General features: G+C 41.9%; 1 protein-coding gene and 1 long non-coding RNA gene across 3 annotated transcripts in view; one reads left to right on the forward strand and one right to left on the reverse strand.

The window, feature by feature from the left end:
* LOC140224680 (uncharacterized) overlaps positions 1 to 22076 on the reverse strand; it is a 378383-nt gene that overhangs the window by 180548 nt on the left and 175759 nt on the right. The window lies entirely within an intron of this gene.
* The window catches only part of rl (Mitogen-activated protein kinase rl), a 158530-nt gene that overhangs the window by 62099 nt on the left and 74355 nt on the right, over positions 1 to 22076 (forward strand). The gene's annotated exons all lie outside the window — the stretch shown is intronic.

Genomic DNA, 22076 nt, shown 5'->3' on the forward strand with positions numbered 1-22076 from the left:
CACCAACACCATTGGCTGATATTGAGTCGAAGCTGTCCATCCTTTTTTTTCATTGTCGAATATACTACTTGAATACTAGGTTCGAATGGTGAATTAGCACGAAGATATTTTATTAATTCACCTGAGAGTGCTTGCTGAACTGAATTCGCAGTATTTTTCTTATTTTTTCGTGAATGGGAATCTGTAAAAAAAGATTTAAAAAGAAAATAAGTGCTTCCTTGTGACGTCATCTAGCGGCATTTCTCATTTAAACACATGTATTTTAGCAGATTACAGCATTTTGTCATACCACCTTCAATAATTGTTCGATATTTAAACCTAGGATATTCTCGTGCTCAGTTGTTTTAGCATGCAGTTTCATCTTAAACATGACATTCACCACGTTTCAGACGTCGGCAAATTCTCCTCCTGGCTAGCGACCGGAAAAACGGGAAAAGTCAGGGAATACATGCAACTCGAGGAAGAAAAAATCAGGGAAAAGTCAGGGGATTTTTTGTGGAGCTGGGTTCCACGTAAACATTAGGTCCGCGACGGACCAGTTGATCGTTTTCAGTCACATTAAGGCCTTGTCTCCACGAGCCGTTTCACGAGATTTGTCCCAGGGAAAAATCCCACTTATGAAGTTGGGCACCAAGCATGGTACTTGTACCCCTAGGACCCACTGAGAGAAGAAGAAGAAGTGAAAACGAATTGTGCGATATTTTATTCATTACTACATTGTTAATGTTTGTTCATTGTTAAAATAATGTGTCTAATTGTCAATTGAGTGCAATTATTATTTTAATCCCGGTTAAATACTCGACTTTAACCAATTTATCTTCCCGCGAAAACTAGTCGCAGGACTGTATGAGCCCCGTCCCGTGGAGACGGTAACTGGGAAAAATCCCAGAAGTTTCATTCCTGCGATTCGAACTTGGGACAAATCCCATGAAAACGTCCCGTGTAGACAAGGCCTAATGAAGAACCCTCACTTTTTCGTAAAAAAGTCAGGGAATTTTACTAGATGAAGTCAGGGAATGATAAAATGAAATTTTGCCAGCGAGTAATTCATCGAGCGAAATTGGGCAACATCGGAAAGCTCTTAGGAGGTTTTTTTCTGAGGACGGGAGCACAGGTAGCGGTGGCCTACCTGTTGCTTGAAAGCACGACGACGCGCAAGCTGGAACTTCCCGGTCGATCCGTCTATCAAGGGACCGGGGCAGCACCCGCTCGCTTCAGATGTTGAGGCGTAGTTGCCAGACGATGCTGCCAAATGGAGATTTCTCCGCCGCGCGGGGTGCGGAAGGGCGAGATCCGGCAACGCTGCGAAGGGAGCCACGCTCCAGGCGGAAAAAGAGCGGCTCAAAGCTCGCTTTTTTTATTTAATAAATGGAAATGTGTTTCTTTCTTCTTTTCCGTGGAGTTGGTGATTGCGAAAGACTTTGAACTCTCTCGCAACTTTCAGGACCCCACTGTTGCGCCAGATTTATGAGACGTCCTAATCCCGTGTCGGGCCAAGCTAAACAAACCGCCGCGCTGAGGAAAAACGACTAATGGACGTTCGAATGTTGCCAAGCTTCTTTACTCAAAAATGTGTATGTTTCAGAAAGTTTTGATTAATTTTTCTTGAAATTTGCAGATACTTAAGTTAAAGTTCTGAAGAATCTCTCTGGAAAATTGAAAGAAAAATATTTACAACTTCTCCGGAAAAATCTAAGCTACATAAGAGTGAATTTGACAACCTTTAAAGGCTCATACGTCGTTTTTCCTTGGTCCGGTACGCTCATCTTCGCGCCAAAGGTGCTTGAACCGTTTTGGTGGACGAATTCGTGACCAGTCCGCGAATATCCACACTCAAAAAAAGCTCCGGCCGTGGAGGCCAGAAGCACCGGATCTGGAGCACGGACTGAATGGGCTATATGGCACTACCGTTCGCCTACGCGCCTGACGGCCGGATTGCTACGTGCGGGGACGACGCGGATTGCAACGGACATGAAAACCGTAAGTCGCGGCCTCGAGCGGCATAGGCAGCTTGCGCTCTAGGCGCTACTTACGGGCTGGATGGCCGGAGCTCTGCGCGCCGCCGCTGTCCGCGACGTGGTGGATTTTTTCGGAACTACAGCTGAAAATTCACCATTAAAGTACATAGAAAAGAAAAACTTTCCAGCAAAGTTTTAAACATTGAGTGAATTATCTTGTGTCAATTTCTGAACAAGATTTTTTTTCTTTCCTTCTTTTTAAAATAGGTATATATTTCTTTGTTGATAGTTCATAACAATTTAGTTTCAGGAAAGTGATGGATAATTCACTGTCTAAGAAAGAAAAAGAGCATATGAACGTTAGCTTGTTGATCACGTTTCAGATATCAAGAGAGATTTGAACTCCTTGGCTGATAGTTCAGCAAGTCAATTTGAGAAAAGAGATAAATCTTAGAGAAGAGATGATGCTTATTGAGAAAGAAAATCAGCATATGAATGTTACCTTATTCATCGTGTAGAGATATCAAGAGAAATTTTCAAAAACCTAACTTTAATGTTGCAAGCCTTCATAGAAATAAATAAAGCACTGGGGAAGCACTGGAAGGAACAAATGTAGATAGATCAAAAATTCTTGCTACCTATTTTAAATGTAGAACAGACTGTCCAAGGTATGATAAATTGCTAAAACTCATTGCAGCGAAAAATGTAAATTGAAAAATCATTTTTATCACTTGGCAGCCCGTTCTCAATAAATGTAATTACTTTCACTCAATGAGAATTCAGCATTTGTCAAAAACAAAACCTGGTTCATCCCTCAATAAAAAATACGAATGCAAAGTAGGAAATCACCTAAATGATTAACAAAGGAAAACCACAGGCGTAGGTCTAGGTACTTACAGATTTTTACTCCTTACGACTAGAAGAGCTTCAGAATCTTGAAAATGAGGTTGAGAATATTTCAAAGTGTAAATTCAGTAGTAAAAGTTGACAAAACTTCAAGATATAACTCTCCGCAATAACTACCGGATACAATTTCCACAAAATATTAGCGAAGAAATATACCACCGAAAATTGTCACACTTGTTAAAATTATAGATCTTCCCTTCAGCAAACTGAAGCGCGATTCACACAAAATTTTACCACTATTACAGTAACACTGAGCTCCCTAGAATTGGGATATGGAATCAGAGAGATTATTCACAGCAACAACGTTCGAGCTTGCTCTCACTATCAGATAATCTGCGCAGGATGGGATCTGTACAGTTTCCGCTATCAAACAGCTGTTCTTGTAACAGAGAGGGAAGATGTCAGAGACTGCAATACTACTCACAGTTGAAAACATCTATGAGTTAGAGATTAGATCGAAATGGAATAAAAACTGTATCCTCTTACACAGGCAGAACAAAGCAAAAGCAGTGATGATAGAATACAGTCAGCAATAAATGGATATTCTCGTGCCTACATTATCAGTATTTTAGTGTGGCGGTAATTTACTCTGTGGGAAGATGCGTGGCAGGTAATTGATTGCTTTTCTTTAATTTAAGTTCTTTCCCTTAGTAGGGGGAAAATAAGTGAATTGCAAACGAACTTACAGGGGGAGAGGATATGAGCTCAGTGCGTAGGTACTACCAAAACTGACAATTTTCACTTAACTCTCGTCGCATTTCCGAAAGTATTTGACAAGCGTTATCACACAGAACTTTAGAATCAATCGTGCACCACACAGAATCAAGAAAATATATCGGAAACCTCCAAAATTAAACGAAAAACGAACACACGTAATGAGCAATGACCAAGCAATTTAGCGACTAGATTCTAACCTCAATAAACAACGCTGAGTGGTGGCTCCCGAATATGTTCAAGGCTGGCGGCAACTTTAAATTCACGCACTGAATAACATTGACGTAAAATATTATAATTTTCTGCGAATATACACGGAGCCGTCTGAATTTTAATCTGATGGTGACGCCATTTTCCGAAAACTGAATCTCACCTCACTGCCAACGGCCGTGGAAGCGGTTGGTTCCGATCCTGAAACCCGTAACTTACGCTCGGCTCCTATCCGGTGTTACGGCCACGAAGGCCGCGCGAGCTCCACGGGACATCGGCCGCGGCATCCGGTACTAGCTGGCTGACGGCGCGTTACCACCGGGATCACCAGTGTCCAGAGCAACCGGGTCACAGGGCCGTAGTTTTTTTTTTGAGTGCATCCAGCGAAAAGTTTCAAAGGGGCGATCGTAAGCAAACAGGGACGAGTTGAGAGGGGATGAGATATTTTTAAGGGTGAATAATCTGTCACATCTTTGTGAATGCGATTCGCTTACGTGCCTAGGGATCTGAGCGAGAATTTTTCGTTTCAGAGAAGGTTCCCGGGAATATCTGACTGAAATCTAATATACCGGGAAACTTTGATCGAGAAACACACACACTTATTCGCAAAAAGACGGTTATCATTACTCACGTGCACTTTTGAGAAACGCCGGAAACTCTCCAAATGGTTCCCCGGAACTCTCCAGTTCTCGTTTATGGCACTTGGCTTTCCCGGAAAATTTTGATCCCCATAGAACGAGTATGTGCCTCTCAAAACAGCTGGAGGGAACTAGGTTAAGGGGCTAAGGGGCCCCCAAACTCAGGTCAAAATACGAATGTCCCCTTCGGCACCCCTAAGTTCAGAAGGGCCTCTTTGGGCCCTTTTAAACCTGTAGCCCCCCCCCCCTCCCGTTCAGCGACGGTAAAACTGCAAAAACGCATATCGCGGTCACGGTGTTTCGAAATCTCCTCTACTATTTTATTTTTTTAAAAAAAGTAAATTTTATTTTTTAAGAAGGAGTTCAAGCCAATATCGTAGCTTAAAGTTTTTACAGAATATATTTTATAAAGAGAATAAAAATCACAGAAAATTTCAAAAAAGATGCGTTCAGTAGTTTCCCAAGTAAAGAACTCCGCATGACAGGAAGTCTGCAACGCCGCCCCCCCGAGATACGCAAGTCTGCAGTTCCACCATCACTATTCTCTTTTCGGCGTGGCTCGTGCCTCAAAAAGTCCAAAGTCATATGCAACAGGAAATTCATTTTTCGGTACGTTTGTACGAGTCTCCAAGGATGATTGACGTCACAGAATGCCTTACATTTCCGATCAAAAGTGTGTCAGCTGAAAATGCCACGAGCATTCGTCTCCTAAATGAATAAACATTAGTAAGAGTACAGAAACTGTTGAGATCATGTGCTTTCTTCAAAAGCAGGTCGATGGAAACAACGCCAATCGAATTCATCGAATGATTCTGTGGACTCGTATGTGGAGCAGTTCATTTCTATAAAATAAGCAGTTTGTCTTCGGAAAAAAAGGGAATAAAGGGAAAATTAAATTCCTCGAGTGGGAATATCGAACCGTGAAACATGCCTGCTCTGCCGAATGAATTGATTTTGATAATGGAGTGTTATCATGAGGATGATACTTTATCCACTCTCCAATCGCTTAAAAATTCTCTTTGAAAGGAAAAACCCCGCGACTTGAAAAGGGAATGGAAAATTCCCGTAGCGAGGGATATCCCAACTTGGAGGCGGTTCCATCCGAATGGCGTATTTTAAACGCTCCGGGGTGAGTCATTAAAAAGTCGTGAGAGGGCTGGCAGCGAGTAAATGAGAAGCTACATCCCCCATCCATAATCAATCAAAACAGTTGATGCCGGAAATTGTGCCGCGCGCACGTTGAAATGTGATCAATACACCAAGAGTAGCAATACCCTGAATATCTTTATCAGCTACATCAGGACTGACGATCAGTTTATGACGCCGTCGGTGTCGGTCTCGCAACACCACGTGGAATAACATATCGCTAACTTCATGTACAAATGTACCACAGTTCCTAAATAACATGTCCTAGAGTCCCTTTATACTGAGAGTCAAGACAATGCGAATCCATTTCTGATTGGTTAACCGGATTTTAGGCCTTCACAGTGTCACAAACGGGAATAAAGATTACAGTTTCACCGATTGCAAAGATTATAATCTGGAATGGACCGGGGAATTACGGGTTCGGCAAGGAACAAACGGAATGAGGGAAGGAACGAAGAAAGGAATTCGAGAATGGGCCGATCAAAGATCACGAAAAACGTTCAATTTCTGTAATCTTTATTCCCGTTTGTGACTCCATGAAGGGTGTTGTCTCGACTCTCAGTATAAAGGGACTCTACATGTACCAATGTACCACAGTTCCTAAATAACATGTCCTAAAAGAACTTACAAAATGCCTGGGACGTCGGGGGGGCTCAACACATTCATCGACCAGCATACAAAAATATATGCACAAGAAAATAAAAAACAGCTGCTTTCTATGTAGGTGTGTTTTAAGTTCTCCAAAGAAAATGAGCGTTCGTTGCGATGAAAGAACTTTCTCGACAAAATTTCAACCATCAACTTTGAGAAAACTACACTACCCTTAAAAAAATAAATTCTAGAAAAATGAATCTCGTCCGCCGTTTGACATCGGAAGCATTGAATAAAGGTATCACAGATTAATCTATTCTAATTATGTAAGGTCCCTCTCCGCCATCTTGTTGTTGAGCTGGTGCGCCATTTGAGTGCATCGCCACTAGTATACTAGAATACCCATTGAGCTCAGGGGAGAATTTCACGAGCGCCACCGCGCGCCGTTCGCAGCGCTTCATGGCCCAAAACTCAAGAATAGGAAGAAATAAGTCGGATGATGACAGAGAGATCACGAAAGTTTCGTAACTGATGTTTTTAGAGTCGCTAATGTCGAATTTGATGTCAAATTGCCTACATTTTAACACCCTGACCTATTAATTGTGGGCAAGTTTATGGCACGCTGCGGCGCGGCCGCGGCGTGCTGCCAGCTCGAAAAGCGCACTGACGCCTACAAACCTAAGTGAATACTTCAAGCATTGCGCAATGCGTGAAGTAGCCCGTTAGGTTTGTAGGCGTCAGTGCGCGTTTCACGCAGGCATATATATTCGGACTGCGTTCAGCAGAAAGGAAGCAAGCCACATCAGCTATTGCCAAATTTAATCGGACAATGTAATTTTTTACATGAAAATGGTTGGGTGGATTTTCGGGTGCATTTCAGTGAATTTTCTGCTTAGTACGAAGCAAATTCCTTACAATTTTCAAACGTGGCTTGGTTCCTTTCTGCTAAACGCGGTCCATTTGTGTGTATTCTCTCACAGGGTGTCTATCGGTCCCCAAAAGTCCCCAATTATCCCCGATTTTGGAAGGGTGTCCCCGATATCCCCGAAAGTTCCCAATTTTCTCGTTCAGGTCCCCACAAAATGACAAAAATCGTCCTAAAAAAAACTGAAGTGTTGCTTGGTTTTTCGTGTGTTTTCATCGGTTGAACATAACTTGTAAAATTAGTCGTATAAAATACACCTTTGAACCCTCTAACTAGCTCCCTTTCTCTTACTTTTTCGGGAAAAGCTCCCTTTCTCTTACTTTTTCGGGAAAAAAGTCCCCGTTTTTCTTGATAAAACATCCCTAAAAGTCCCCGAAAGTCCCCAATTTTGGTTTTCTATAACTGTCTCATAACCACACTGGAACAAAAAACACATCGGATCTAGAGTCCAGACTCTTAAAAACATCCACAAGAAAAAGTACTCTTGATTCAATCAGAATCTAGCTTAAATGAAGAACCAAGCCTCTTAGTTTAAGCGGATTTCGTTTTGATTCAAGCAAAAATCCGATTGAATCAAGAGTTTTTTTTCTAGTCCATGTTTTCAAGAGTCTGGACTCTAGATCCAATGTGTTATTTTTTTTTCCAGTGCACGTTTTGATCTTACAACTCGCATTCGGTAAGGAACACTACCCCAGAGAAGTAACAACGTCATGAGCACCTCGAATGATAATTGGTCCCGCGCTTCGTAAGCCCCAACCTCGTTTCCTAGCCCCCCCTCCCCCCTCCCTTCAGGGCTCCCGTTTCCTCCGGGCTGTTCTCCAAACAGTAACTCTCTTTTATCGCTCATTATCATCGGGCCGTTCGCTGTCATGTCGGGCTCATTACCTGCTGTCCCCGCGCGGTTCTATGCTGCCGTGCTAAGGAAAAACGCCGTATGAACCTACAGGCGTTGCCGAATTTCCTTCGATAAAGGACGAATTCTCTGGTGAACTTGTGAATATTTTCTTTCCAATTTTTCAGATAATTTTGCTCGCAATTTGACCTAAAGTTCCTGAAAATTTCATGGAAAAATCTTCATGACTTTCCTCAAAAATGAACATTTTATCGAAGGAAATTTGGCAACTCTCGAATGTTCATACGGCGTTCTTCCTTAGCACGGCAGTATGATCTATTCCGTCCGCTCTACGTCTCCTCGGGACGGAACCCAGAGACCCGAAACGGAGACGCGGTTGGAGCCAGCGGAACCGCAGCATCAGTTACAGCGGTTGGCAGTGGAACCGTGCATGGCGATGACAGTCCGCTGGCTTTTGGCCTCGCGTCCCGCCTCTTCGAGAATGGGACTGTCGCAAACTTTAGGTGGAGCGAAAAGGGAGTATTCCAAACGGAAAATGGCTCAAATCACGGTGAGTATACCTTTAAAGCTCATTTCGTCGCTCCTCAGTGGAAAATAAAAAACACATTGGATCTAGAGTCCAGACTCTAGAAAACATTGACTAGAAAAAGGACTCTTGATTCAATCAGATTTAAGCTTAAATCGAAAGGAAATCCGCTCAAATTAAGAGGCTTGGTTCTTGATTTAAGCTTAAATCTGATTGAATTAAGAGTATTTTTTCTCGTCGATGTTTTTAAGAGTCTGGACTCTAGATCCAATGTGTTTTTTTTCCAGTGCTCTGACTTAAGGGCGTATCTCAGTTTAACGTAAGCCTTCGTTTTCGTATAATTCTATGATTTACGGGGCTCATGTAGGAATCGAGGTTCGCCCTTACGCCAGAGGAGCGACGAAAAGAGCTTGTTCAGGAATTTTTAATCATTGCATTTTTGAAAAGTAAACAGCGAACGTACTTCTCGGGGATTTTATCGGATTTTTCTAATGATCTTAGCCCACACTGGAAAAAAAAAACACATTGAATCTAGAGTCCAAAAACATCGACAAGTAAAAATACTCTTGATTCAATCGAATTTTTGCTTAAATCAAGAACCAAGCCTCTTAATTTGAGCGGATTTCCTTTTGATTTAAGCTTAAATCTGATTGAATCAAGAGGTATTTTTCTTGTCAATGTTTTCAAGAGTCTGGACTCTAGATCCGATGTGTTTTTTTTTTTTTTTCCAGTGCACTAAAAACGAGCTCAATGTTTGGACCCACAATTTAAACCAGTAACGTCATTCCACCAAAACCTTGAATTGGGGGGGGGGGGGGGGAGCGACCTGACATGATCCCTAAAATGATACCTAAATAAAGATAAAATCAAGTTTTCAGCAATTTGATCAATTTGTTTAGTTTATTTAGGCCTCTTGAAACGCCGGGTATCGTGGCGGCCACAATCCAATTATCGCGCGATGCTTCTGTGGCGTTCCATCCATGCAGCCAGACGTTTTTACTTTTAACGTTATTTGTAATATTCGTTCTTTGCAAAATGTAATATTTTTTATTGTTCGTGACACTCGGAGAACCAATCAGTAAAACGTAAGTCGATCAGGATCAGGCATGGCTTCCTCAAATGTCTTTACTCTAGCGAGAAACAATTGTTAAGGGTTACATCCCTAAAATTGTGGTACTACCCCAATTTGTTGGATGATATGGACATTTTCAATTAATTTTGGTAGTACCGTAACTCATGCTGAAATAGAAGCCAGGTAGTACTAAAATTGGCTGGCCGAAAATCAGTACATTTACAGTACTTTTCCAGTACATTCCCAAGAAATTCAGTACGTCCTCAACTGAAAAATGCGGTACTTTTTCAGTACCTCCAAATATTTGACGAAATTCGAAAATGTTCAAAAATTTTAATTTCTACTTCAATTTGTGACAAAAATGACAAAAATTAAAAATTCCGGACCTTGTTGGGGAATTTTCGGACTTTTTCAGTACTTCCGGACCATCATCATAAAGTCGCGATTATAGCGCCGCCTCGCGCTCTGCGACGCCCAATCGCCATTGCCCCCTATCCTCCCAGAGATCATCAGGCAATTGGCACCTTCTGATCTCCTCCTCCACCCCTTGTCGCCAACCTTTCACAGGACGTCCACGCCGTCGCCTTCCGGGAGGAACCCAATCGAAGACCTGCTTGGGCAACCGATCATCTGCCATCCTTCGCACATGTCCATACCAGACCAACTGCTTGGACCTGATATCGTGCACGATGTCCTTTTCCACACCCATTATCTCGCGTACCCTTTCATTGCGGATACGCTCTCTTCTCGATATCCCAGCAGACCTTCGCCAAAAGTCCATCTCGGTTGCCCTAAGCATGTCTTCAGTTCTTTTCTTAAGTTGCCAGACCTCACTCCCGTAAGTTACGATACTCTTCACGATGACGTTGTAAATTTTCCTTTTGGTCTCCTTGGAGATACTCTGGTCCCAGAGAACCCCATTCAGCATCGCGATAGCTTTCCTGCCTTGCACATTCCGATCTTTAATGGCCCGATCCAAATTTCCGTCCTTAGTTAACCAAACTCCGAGATATTTATACTCTTCACAGTCCAGGATCTTCCGGCCATCCTCCAGTTCAATGCTTTGCTGATGCATTTTTGCAGATGCTGTTCGGAATGGGCGTCCCGCTACGTGAAGATGGCACCCTTTATACTCTGTGCTTTGCTGATGATCAGGTGGTAATAGCTCAGGACGAAGAAGATGCGAATTACATGACGCGGAAGCTAGTGGAAGTATACCGAAAGTGGGGAATGGAAGTAAATGTGGTTAAGACGGAGAAGTTGGTTATCGGTGGTGATCAGCAAAGCATTGAACTTCCGGACCGCCTTTAAAAAATCAGTACTATTTCCGGACTTTCCAGAAATTCCGGACTTGTAGACACCCTGGGAGCGGAGATTTTAAAACACCGCAACCGAGATACGCATTTCCGTAGTTACGGCCGGCGATATACTGTCCTCACACAATTTTAAGGTGGGACGCTTTTTAGTTTTTCAGTAAAAAATTTGAGTGGGACTCATGAGAAAAAAAGGAACACGCGATACGATAATAAGGCTAATTTTGTTTAATGTTGTCCAAAAACTGGTCAATATTTACGACAAGTCATCGTTATTACACAGCCTGGCAACGCCAACAAAACTTCACGATCAGTAAGTTAGAATTTGTTAGCCAACGTGCATTAAAAACTTCACGATCAGTAAGTTAGAATTTGTTAGCCAACGTGCATTAAAAATCAGCATAAGGCTGAAAATCTTAATACACAGGGAAAAAGCTCATACGAGCACAATTTTCCCTTAAAGAGATACGCTGTTTGGTACAACACTAGTTACGACCGATCAGGAAGGCGACATTTTCAGCTTTATGCTGATTATTGACGCTGGTTGGCTAAAAAATTCCAACTTTACGACTCGTGCGTCTAACGCAATCAGTTTGAACTTCACAGTGGCGTGACTAATCGATTATCGATATTTCTCCATTTGAAGCTAAGGTGAAAACTCGATGATCGATATTTCTCCATTTAAAGCCATGGTGAAGAATCGATCACTAAGGTGTTCGTTGCGAACGCCACGTTTGTCGATCCTTTTCCATAGGTTTGAATGGCAGATCAATCGATACATCGCAAAGCACGCCACGCTACCGGACAAAATCTACGAAATCAAACGTCGGTTTCCCCGCGCCTCGGGGAGGAAGCGCACACAGCTCCCTCGCAAATTGAAAAACCTCGGCTGCCGACTCCGTAAAAAACGAGGACTTTCTCCGCGCCACGTTCGGGGAGTCTGCGGGCGGACTTGAAAGCACTAAACCCGCCCCGAACGTCGGAAACGTCGCCTGCGAGAGTGCTCGCCGGAATTGACAAATGGATGCATTTCTATCAAACGGAACTACGTGCATTAAGACATGAGCTCTGAGACCCGTAAGAATACGTGCACAAGAGGGCTCACGTCACAATGCGCATAGTTCCGTTTGATAGAGATGCGTCCAAATCATCACCCGCCGACGAAAAAACACCTAAACGCCATTCCTACCGCGCCCCAGCGAGCACGGGGTTAAACGGCCGTCGCGGCTCATGCTGAAGCGCCGTTACGCGGTTACGAGGGACGCGGCGACGAAATCACGCGAATGTAAAGCACTCCCCGGCGCGGCGCACAGTGGATCCAGTCAATCAAAGGGTCGCACATAAAATGTTTGACAAAACTGCGAATTTCGACGTTTATTTCGTCACATTTTAAAGTTCAAGGGGTGCTTTCAGAAGAAAATTTCACGAGGAAACCAGTGGATCCACTTTCAGAACCTCAAAGTTTCGTATAAACGGAGTTATAAGCGTTTGAAGTTTCCGAATTTCGTCCGGCCTACCCCGTTAACACGGTCCACTGTGCGGCGCCGCGCTCGGGCTCTCTATTATCCCCCGGTAACTTCATCTCCTTTTCCTGAATTATCCCTGCCTCCCGGCTTATCCCGTTACATCAATATTGTTTTATCGCCGTCCTCCCCGGCCGGGTGGGTCCACCGGGGGGGGGGGGGGGGGGGGCTCCCGAAAGTTGGGAAGTTTTCACGCGCGTCTGCAATAATCCTCGCGGTGAATGGGAACCGATGTCTCGGGTAATTTATGTCGATGCTTTTAGGGAGGTGTTACGGCGAGCGCGTCCGACCTGCGATTCGATTGCTGGATCGTTATCGACAGTGGCGTGGCATGCTTCGATATATATCGACATTTCCCCCTTTGAAGCTATGGTAAAGAATCGATAATTAAGGTGTTCGTTGCGAGCACCCTGGTTATCGATCTTTTTCCACGGGTTGAAATGGCAGATCAATCGATTTATCGTAAAGCACGCCACGCTACTGATCGTTTATCGAATGATCCTGATCGATAACTCCCTATCTTAACGATGATATATATCGATCGAGGTGATTCGATATCGATTCGATAATCGAGGCGCTGGGCCGGGATCGTTGGGAAGATATCGATCGATAGATAGCGAGGCTGAGATAAGGGATGAATCGATGGAGGTCATTCGATAATCGAGAGGGAGGGGGTGGGGGGTCTCGATGGGGCCATTTTTAAGTCGGCGAGCACTCAAACACCGGCTGCTCCTCCGTGGGATGTGTGCGTGCGACCCCCGAGAAAACCAAGATGTGTGTGTTCTCCGAGGGAACGTAGATTCTGCGAGGGGAATAAAGATTTGTGAAGATGTGTTACCACCTGCCTGGATATCCGACCGCTGGAGACCCTTTCCAGTGAGCACGGGAACAAGAGCGCGGGGTCGGTGGATAATATGGACAAATCCCATTGATAATGGTAGTACCCCCATTAACTGTGACAGTACCCCAATTTAGGTTAGTAACCCAAATGTTGCGGTACTATGTTTTTATTATAAAGAGGCCGCATCAACAATCAACATCAAGTCTTAAAAAGATTCTTGACGTAGAGAGAAAAATTACAAAAGTTTTCAGAAAAATGACATTGAGGAGTTTTCCACGTAGGAAAAAAGTATGACAGGAAATCTGCAACGTCGCAAATCGAGATGCGCGTTTCTGCAGTTCCACCATCGACACGCCCTAGAATGTAAACAAAATCGCAGAAAGTTAAAAGACATTATGGTTCCTAGATTTGTTTTCCTAATGTAAAAAAATCGTTGAAAGTTTAAAGGCTTTATGGCGCCTGGATTTATTTTTTATTCCTTCTTTTTTAGCGTTTTTCAAAATCATGAGGAAAACTTTAACAACTTAAATCGCGCGATCTGATTCTGTGTGGTTAATAAAGCCCATCAGCATTATTACGATTTCTGCGAGGTCGAATGTTAATGAACAGTGCAATAAAAGAATTAATTGGACGTATTTCTGCCAAACGGAACTATGTGCATTATGACGTGAGCCCTGTAATGCATTTATTCTTATGGGTCTCAGAGCTCATGTCTTAATGCACATAGTTCCGTTTGGCAGAAGTACGTCCAATTATTCTCCTATAGTTTATCGGATGGGGCTTTTTTTCTTACACCCCTGTATCTGAACTTTATGCCCTCTCCTCTGAATGAAAACAACCACGCTACGCCAATCATTGCTGGCAAAAAAGCTTATAAAGTGGCCTTTATTTTAAAACAAGGCAACAGTGTAAAGTTTCGATGCGCACCTGTAGAGCTTACGTCTGAAAAACCTACTTTACCCACTTTGAGCATAAGGAAATTGACACTATCCTGGGACCAGATTTTCTCCGGTGAAGGAATCTAAAACCTCCCACCGAAGGGAAAGAGCTGTTCAAATGCAACCCATTTTTCGGAAAAGATAATCCGGCACAGATTCGGCGACCCACTTAGATTTACTGAGCGAGAAAGCTTGTCCATTTGTCTTCTACGTGAATATTTTTATTTCGATCGTTTGATACGCTCCGGTTTATACACCTCCAGCGGGCCGATTATTGAAATTTATAGACAAAATCATAGACAAAGAAGATATAAGGAGTATAGAGCGATCATATTGGTTGAAATGGGTGGTTCTTATAGAGTAAGGGGGTAAATGATGGACTAACTATCGGGTCTCTCGTGGGCTGCCGTTAGTTAGTCTATTACCTACGTCCTTATTTGTCCATCGCAACCACCCGCTTCCACCAATAGGATCCCTCCATATCTTTTTTGTCTTCTTTGTCCATTGCTTTGTCTATCAATTTCAAAAATCAGCCCGCAGTTCTTGATGAAAGCTGTTTCACGAGTAAGCCATCGTAAATCGTAATATGTGAAAACGTTTGACTGTTTATCAAACTTGACAACATTGCATGGCAATTTACCCGGGCGGAGAGAGTGTTGCAACACGAGTCTCTCCGCAAGATCTTTCAGGGCTGACATAATTTTTATGTGAATTTTGTGTAGGATATAGTAACTGGAATAAATCGATTTGACCTGCGTCACATCCTCACCGGATGAATAACTCAGGAATCCCGAGGGAGAAATGAGAAATGAATGTCACAGGGGTGAATGAATTTTTTTTTAAGGGAATTAATCGCACGGAAAAAGCAACCCACATCAGATCGTCGCCCTCCTGACATAAGGGCGTAAGCATACTCTGCAATTAACCCTATCGTCCATTCGTTTCAAAGCTTTTCCGGGCTCATCTCAATGTGTAGTTATGCCCTCATGTCAGCCAAGCGATGAGATGTTGCCAGTATATAGCTGATATCTCCCGAGCACCCACGCATAACCAAAGAGGAAAAAACCAGAGCACGACACCAACCTATATACTGCTGCGCTAAGGAAAAACGTGTACATTTTTGGACGTTGCTAAATTTTTTCCGATAAAATACGATTTCCCTCGCAAACTTATGCATTTTTTGGAGAATTTTGCTCAGACTTCAATGATTCAGGGTTACCGCAAAATTCAGAGAAAACTTTTCATGACTTTACACAAAAATAACTTTTTTATTGAAGCAATTCGACAACATTTGAATGGTTACTTATACGGCGTTCTTTCTTATTACGGCAGTATATTTATCTAGTTTTCTCTGATAGGATTGTGAGGAAATGTAAATAAAACAAAATATATGTTTAGTCAAAATGAAGTAAAAAAGAAATAAATGAAAATAAAATTTAAAAACCAAACGATAAAAATAATAATTGTGATTCGCAAGCCACTTTCCAAATGGAACTACTCATCTTTTTGCTTCAGAAACATTTTGCAGTAGACACATTACAGAATGATGTAGACGCATGTATGCTGTAAAGAACTGTTTTTAACGTGTATTACAGTTCATTTTAGCATAAATACGGCCAATTCAAGGTTCGGCAGCAACATTTCTTGACTTTTCAAGGCTGAATAAATTTGTCTGCATTAAGAAAAAAAATTCAGTCCTGTAAACCGTAGTTTGTCGTTTTGTAGTTAGCAACAGTAGGGGCCGCAGCTTTTAGTTCAGGAGAGCAATGGTGTAATTTATTCAAACGGTAAAAGCATTTTTCGGAAAGTGGACCAAGTTGCAATAAAAGTTGGTAAATAGTATAATTCAGCGGCACAATATGCAACTCTGGAATTAAATTACGGTGGAAGACAAACGAGTAGAGCGCAGTTAGGAATGTATGCGGCTAACACTAAATGTAAGCGAATTTAATTATAACGACTGGATACAACTATTCGACCTTTACGGATGTCCGTATTGCATACGCACAGATTTGAAGGCGTTTTAACGCCGCAGACACTCAATCGCTTCACCCGCGGGTGTACTGTACTGCTAGGATAGAAAATGACAGAGCGCTTTAAACTACATTCTATTTTTTAAGGTTTATGCTACAGAGACAGTTCTTATAGGCATGAAAAGTTGCGCACAGGCGTCAGATGAGAATATCTTCCGTGCCTTACTTTTGATATCACGGTGTGCTGATCATGAATTAATCGTATGTAGAGGAGCTATTCGTGCTAAAAAGATGTACTTGTAGTATAAACGAAGAATTAAATGCTCTCGGTCCTTTTGGATCCTTGCAGTGCTGTCTCAATTCATGCAACCAAGTTTTTCTATAGTTTGGTTTGGTTTGAAAGTTCGGTTGCATAAACTGAGAGCGCGATCGATGTAGAACTCTATACTTTACGGTTCGTACAACCAAAATTCCGTTGTTAGGGGACTTTTCAAGAAGTTGTGATCATACATCCCATACTCACATACTGCTGTGGTAAGTAAAAGCGCCCGGTGAACATTCGGGAGTTGCAAATTTAGCCCGAGAGAATATATATATATTCGAGGACAATTCTGCATTATTTTCCGTAGAATTTTTAGATGGTTCAGTTTAAATTGCGAGAAAATTTTTCTGAAAATTTTGAAGAACAATGTTCATAACTCTTATAGAAAACTTGCGTTTTATTAAGAGAATTATGGCAACGTCTGATGGCTCATACGACGTTCTTCCGTAGCACGACAGCAGAACAAACCAACCTATTCCTAAGATCATATTTTTCCCCTGTCTTCGACCTTTTTGTGCGTAAGGTAAGAAACCAAAGAATATCAGGAGGAATATCGACCTTGAGCTGTCAAAATTGAAGTGCGCGCCGTGGGACCTGCAAACGACAGCATGCTCAAGTAAAGCAGCATGCGAGCAAGGCTCGTGTAGGTGCGTATGCTCACTTGACCCCTCGCATCTGTCAGAGCAAAACCGCCGAACTTCCATAAGGCTCCCATGGGAGTTGAGTGGTTCTTCCGTAAAAATAAATACGAACCTTTCCATCATTTTCTTCGTCCGTGTTCTTTCACGCTCGACCGGGCATTAATTCGGTTTGTTCTGCGGTGTCAGAGAATCGAGCTGAGAGTTCTGCCGTCCTAAGGAAAACCGCCGTATGAACCTTCAGGCGTTGCCAGATTTCCTTTGATAAAACACGAATTTCCTGTCGAACTTGTGAATATTTTTATTCACATTTTTCAGGTAATTTTGTTCGCGTTTTCACCTACAGTCCCTGAAAATTTCACTGAAAATATTCATAACTTTCCTCAAAAGTAAATATTTCATTGAAGAAAATTTGGCAACTCTTGAATGCTCATACGGCGTTATTCCTTAGCGCGGCAGAGTTGCTCGAATCGCTGAATGTTTAAATCTTTGTCATTATCTGATGGTCTCTGGAATATGTGCTTTCTTACGGAGCTCAGAGCTCATCAAGAAATTTACGTTCGAGGTTTTAGCGTCGACTGATCCCCTCTTCCCATACCAACTCTCCGACCCCTCTGTTTTTTCGGCCTGTGTGTTCCTATTCGAAGTGGAGAGGGGCGAAAGAAGCAAACTTTTCTCAACGATCGAGGGGAGATTTTGGACTCTGCGTCAAACTTTTGAGTGAATAAAAAACACGCTTTCACTTTTCCACCGCTGATTATCTTCATTGTCCGGGAAAACGCTGCCATGCAGCGAGGCCTTTGCGATCGGAACCTTCGAAAAACATCTCGACGTTTCATCACCTTATTCTTTTTGTTGGCAAAGGAAACCCGAGAACTTGAGACGTGGAATCCACTCGCAGAGTGAGTAAACATATTCGGAAACTTGAGAAACTAATTAACGAAGTGGCTGGTTGGTCAGTTTAGATAAAGGAAAGTTTGGATACTCGTAGGTCATCACACCGGAGGAGCTTATTTAGACACTTCTCATTTGCGAAAATTGATTGAGTAAACATACAAATGTCAAGTGAATGCTACCACAAGTCGTACTCTGTAATTGATTTTTAGTGTTTACATTATAAATATTTTCTAACGGCTTACGTACTCTGCTGAGTAGAGTCCCTTTATACTGAGAGTCAAGACAACACCCTCATGGAGTCACAAACGGGAATAAAGATTACACAAATTGAACGTTTTTCGTAATCTTTGATCGGCTCATTCTTAAATTCCTTTCTCCGTTCCTTCTCTCATTCCGTTTGTTCCTTGTCGAACCCGAAATTCCTCGGTCCATTCCAGATTATAATCTTTGCAATTGGTGAAAATGTAATCTTCATTCCCGTTTGTGACACTGTGAAGGCCTAAAATCCGGTTAACCAATCAGAAATGGATTCGCATTGTCTTGACTCTCAGTATAAAGGGACTCTATGCTGAGAAGGAGCACGAGGAAGGGGTCCAAAAATTGTATACGTGTATGGGAAGAAAAAGATTCCTTCAAAATGAGTTTGGATAATCCAGAGTTTACTAAACGTGTAAATTTGAGAATAAGTAGCCTCTTTTTTTCTGATATCAGTACAGGCAGAGCTATTGAAAGGCCAATATCCGTAGATTTCAATGATCGTGAAGATATAATTTCTGTGCGGTTCCTTATTTGTTTCGATCTTCTCTCTTCAAATATTGCAGAGAATACTTGCTGATATGCCAAGGTAATGTTTTCTGAATTTCGGTCATTTATAACGCAGATTGCGAGGGAAGAAGTGAATTTCAGATTTTCTCTGTGTCGTCACCTTTCGGCCGAAGTATCACAAGTGCCATGCGACGTTTAAAAATTCCCGTCGCCATTTCATGTTTTTTACAAAAAAAATTGTCCAACGAAGCTGTCCGAAAATTTGTCTGTACAAAAATAAAATGGCGGCGGAAATTTTGAAAGTTGCATGGCGCTTGTGATACTTCGGCTGGTAGGTAACGACATGAAGAATGCATAGAAGAGTCTATCTTTTCGATTGTCTTTATACATCCCAGCGCCTCGATTGTTGAATCGTTTATCGAATGAATTCGATCGATAACTCCCTATCTTCACAATGCTATATATCGATCAAGGTCATTCGATAACGATTCAACAATCGACCCGCAGGTACACACAAAATGAGGTCATGGAAAGCTTCAAAGTTCTCGAATTTTGAAGTCGTGCTCTCTGCCGCCGTAACGCGGCGGGAATCCACGACCAACATCCGCGAAGATATCGCCTTTCAAAGAGCGCGGTTTGACTCCATCCACCACTGCAGCGCATATCGCACCCGAAACATTCAACAATCCGTCCGCAAGTCTCTCCCCAAGTCGAACTTAATAATGCAACGAACTGTTAACAAGCACGGAACTTCATTTCGGTCTATCGCTAACGTCCAGTATTTAGTCTCGTTGTTTCGAAAGCTCTCTTAACACGAGCGCAAAGCGCTGCGAGCGGAATCAAAGTTGTTGAGCAGCGTTGAGACTTCAATTTTCCTGCGTGGAATTTATTCGCGGAATTCCACTCGTTTTTCAACGAACTTGCCACTTAAAACGGCGCGTGGAAGGTGGAAGGGGGTAGTCGGGACTCATTTTATGTTGTGGAATTCTTGCGCGAGGCTTATTAGTTAATTGATTTGACGGTGCACTGATAACAGTTCATGTTTGAGTAACTTTTGACTTTTTTCATGGTAATTCTTTCTTATTCTTTTTCCACGGCGCCAAGTCGGTGTTAGCTAGCTCGAAATTATTAACGCGAACATTGCTTCCAGGACCCGGAAAAACCGGGATTCATCAGGGAATAAAAAATTTCAGGAAAAATCAGAGAAAAATTGAGGAATTCGCTCCTAAAACCGGGAATCTATTCTTCTGCCTCTTCGAGCATTTCTTTGTTAAATTTTGCGGAAATTTAAAGTATCTAATGTTGTTAAGGTTTATGACATTGCTCCTGAGTCGCCATTATTGACCTCTTGAATGAGGTATTTGAATCTTTAAATCATCATTATACTGCCGTGCTGAGGAAAAACGTCGTATGGAAATTCGAGAGTTGCCAAATTTTCCTTGATAAAACATGTATTTTTGACGACATTCACGCACATTTTTCTTTGAAATTTTCTGATATTTTAGATTAAATTGCGTAAAAAATTGTCTGAAAATTTTAGATTATAATATTCACCATTTCCCGAGTAAATTTGGTTTTTATCGGAAGAAAGTTGGCAACGTCTGAAGGCGTTTTTCCTTAGTTCGGCAGTATAGAGGAGACGTAATTGAGCAGATAACATGAACATCAGAAAAATGTTTAAAATTAAAAATTTAAATTTACGTTAAAAAATCGGTCGAATGATGAAAAGAATTAGATACTTAAATTTAGAGCTCCGGAAATGAATGTGGTTTTTCCCAAGAAGAGCCCGTGGAAGGGAGATAGGTAAAACTTCGGTTTTTCATTAGGGAATAAGTTCATGAAAATCAGGGGAAAATCAAGGCCCGAGCATGGGCAAGAATTCTAGACACCATTCGCAAGCAGCTCTCTGAAGGAAGTCCTGAAGAAAACATAAAATGAAAAAGAATAAAAAAACTGATGATTTGACGAACGGAGAAACCCACGGAAAGACGTTGAGATGACTGTGTCCATGCTCAATTATTTATGCTCCGAAAGGGAGAGAAATTGACTAGTCAATAATGAATGTGCATCAAGATTACACACCACGCCGATTGCACATAATCATTAATAAATAACAACTCGGATTCAGGCTCAGCAAGTAAATTGATGAAAATCGTGTTCTGTTTTTGTCTCAACTCCGGAAGCTAATTGAACCACATTTTGCTATTAAGAACGACAATCTGTAGCTCATTTTAGAAACAATACATTTGTCATTAGTGTTTCCATGCACATAGGTGTCTTTATGTATGGACCAGAAATTGTGGTTCCTTCTTGCAAAATGCAGTCCAATTTTAAGTGTTCGATCGTTGAATTTCAGCGGTTTCCGACGAGACCAATGAGTTTATTAAAAGGGGGAAAGTGAACAACTATCGATATAGGACGGCAAAATTTTACGAGAACAATCGCTAAATTTGACGTGAAATATTTTTTGGAATTTTGGAATTATGAATTGCCTAGAATGTCTCATCGTCCGCGGATGTAAAATTTTCAGGGAAAGGATTTTCTTAAAGTTGCATTGATATTTCTCGATATTTTTCAATGAAATCGCAACTTCTTATTTTTTTTTGAGATTATTGATCGATCTGAGTTATTGACAAAAAGCTCCCTGCAGTATCTTAATGCGTATCTCAATGGACCACTAGACAAGGTACTAATTTAAGTATTCTGATACATGTATCTTAACCAGAATTCAACGTAGAACATGATTCGCACAACGGATATTACTGAAACCAACTCCTAACGAAAATATTAACGTTTTTATTTCACAATGGTTACGAGGAATTTGAACTGCCCGCTCACAAGAAACTCAAAGCTCTACGTGAGTCAAATCGCGCACAACAATGGTTTCAGCAAGCTTCTCAATCGAGCAATGCTCATTTCCCACCATGTGTTTTTCAAACTATAAGCACTTTGCTATAGCTAAGCCAAAGCGTCAAGATTGTGGTTGTCAGATATTTATATCGCAGAGACTGTCATGATAAAGTTTAGCGCGCGATGTGAATCGCGCAGAGCATTGAGTTTTCATGAGCGGGTGGTTTGAATTCACGCATCAAGAATCATCGAATGTCTTCGTAAGGAGTTGATTTCGGTAATTTTCGTCGTGCGTATCGTGTTCTACGTGAAATTTTGGTTAAGAGACATGTATCAGAGTACTGAAATTCGAACCTTGTCCAGTGATCCATTGCGAAGTTTCAAAATCTCCGATGATGTTTTATTTTAAAACTAATCCAAATTTTTCCTCGCAATTTTGTGCGATTTCTTTATTTAAGTGAAGAAAATTCACAAGAA

This window comes from Bemisia tabaci, chromosome 5 (genome assembly GCF_918797505.1).
Source record: "Bemisia tabaci chromosome 5, PGI_BMITA_v3".
Lineage (NCBI taxonomy): Eukaryota > Metazoa > Arthropoda > Insecta > Hemiptera > Aleyrodidae > Bemisia > Bemisia tabaci.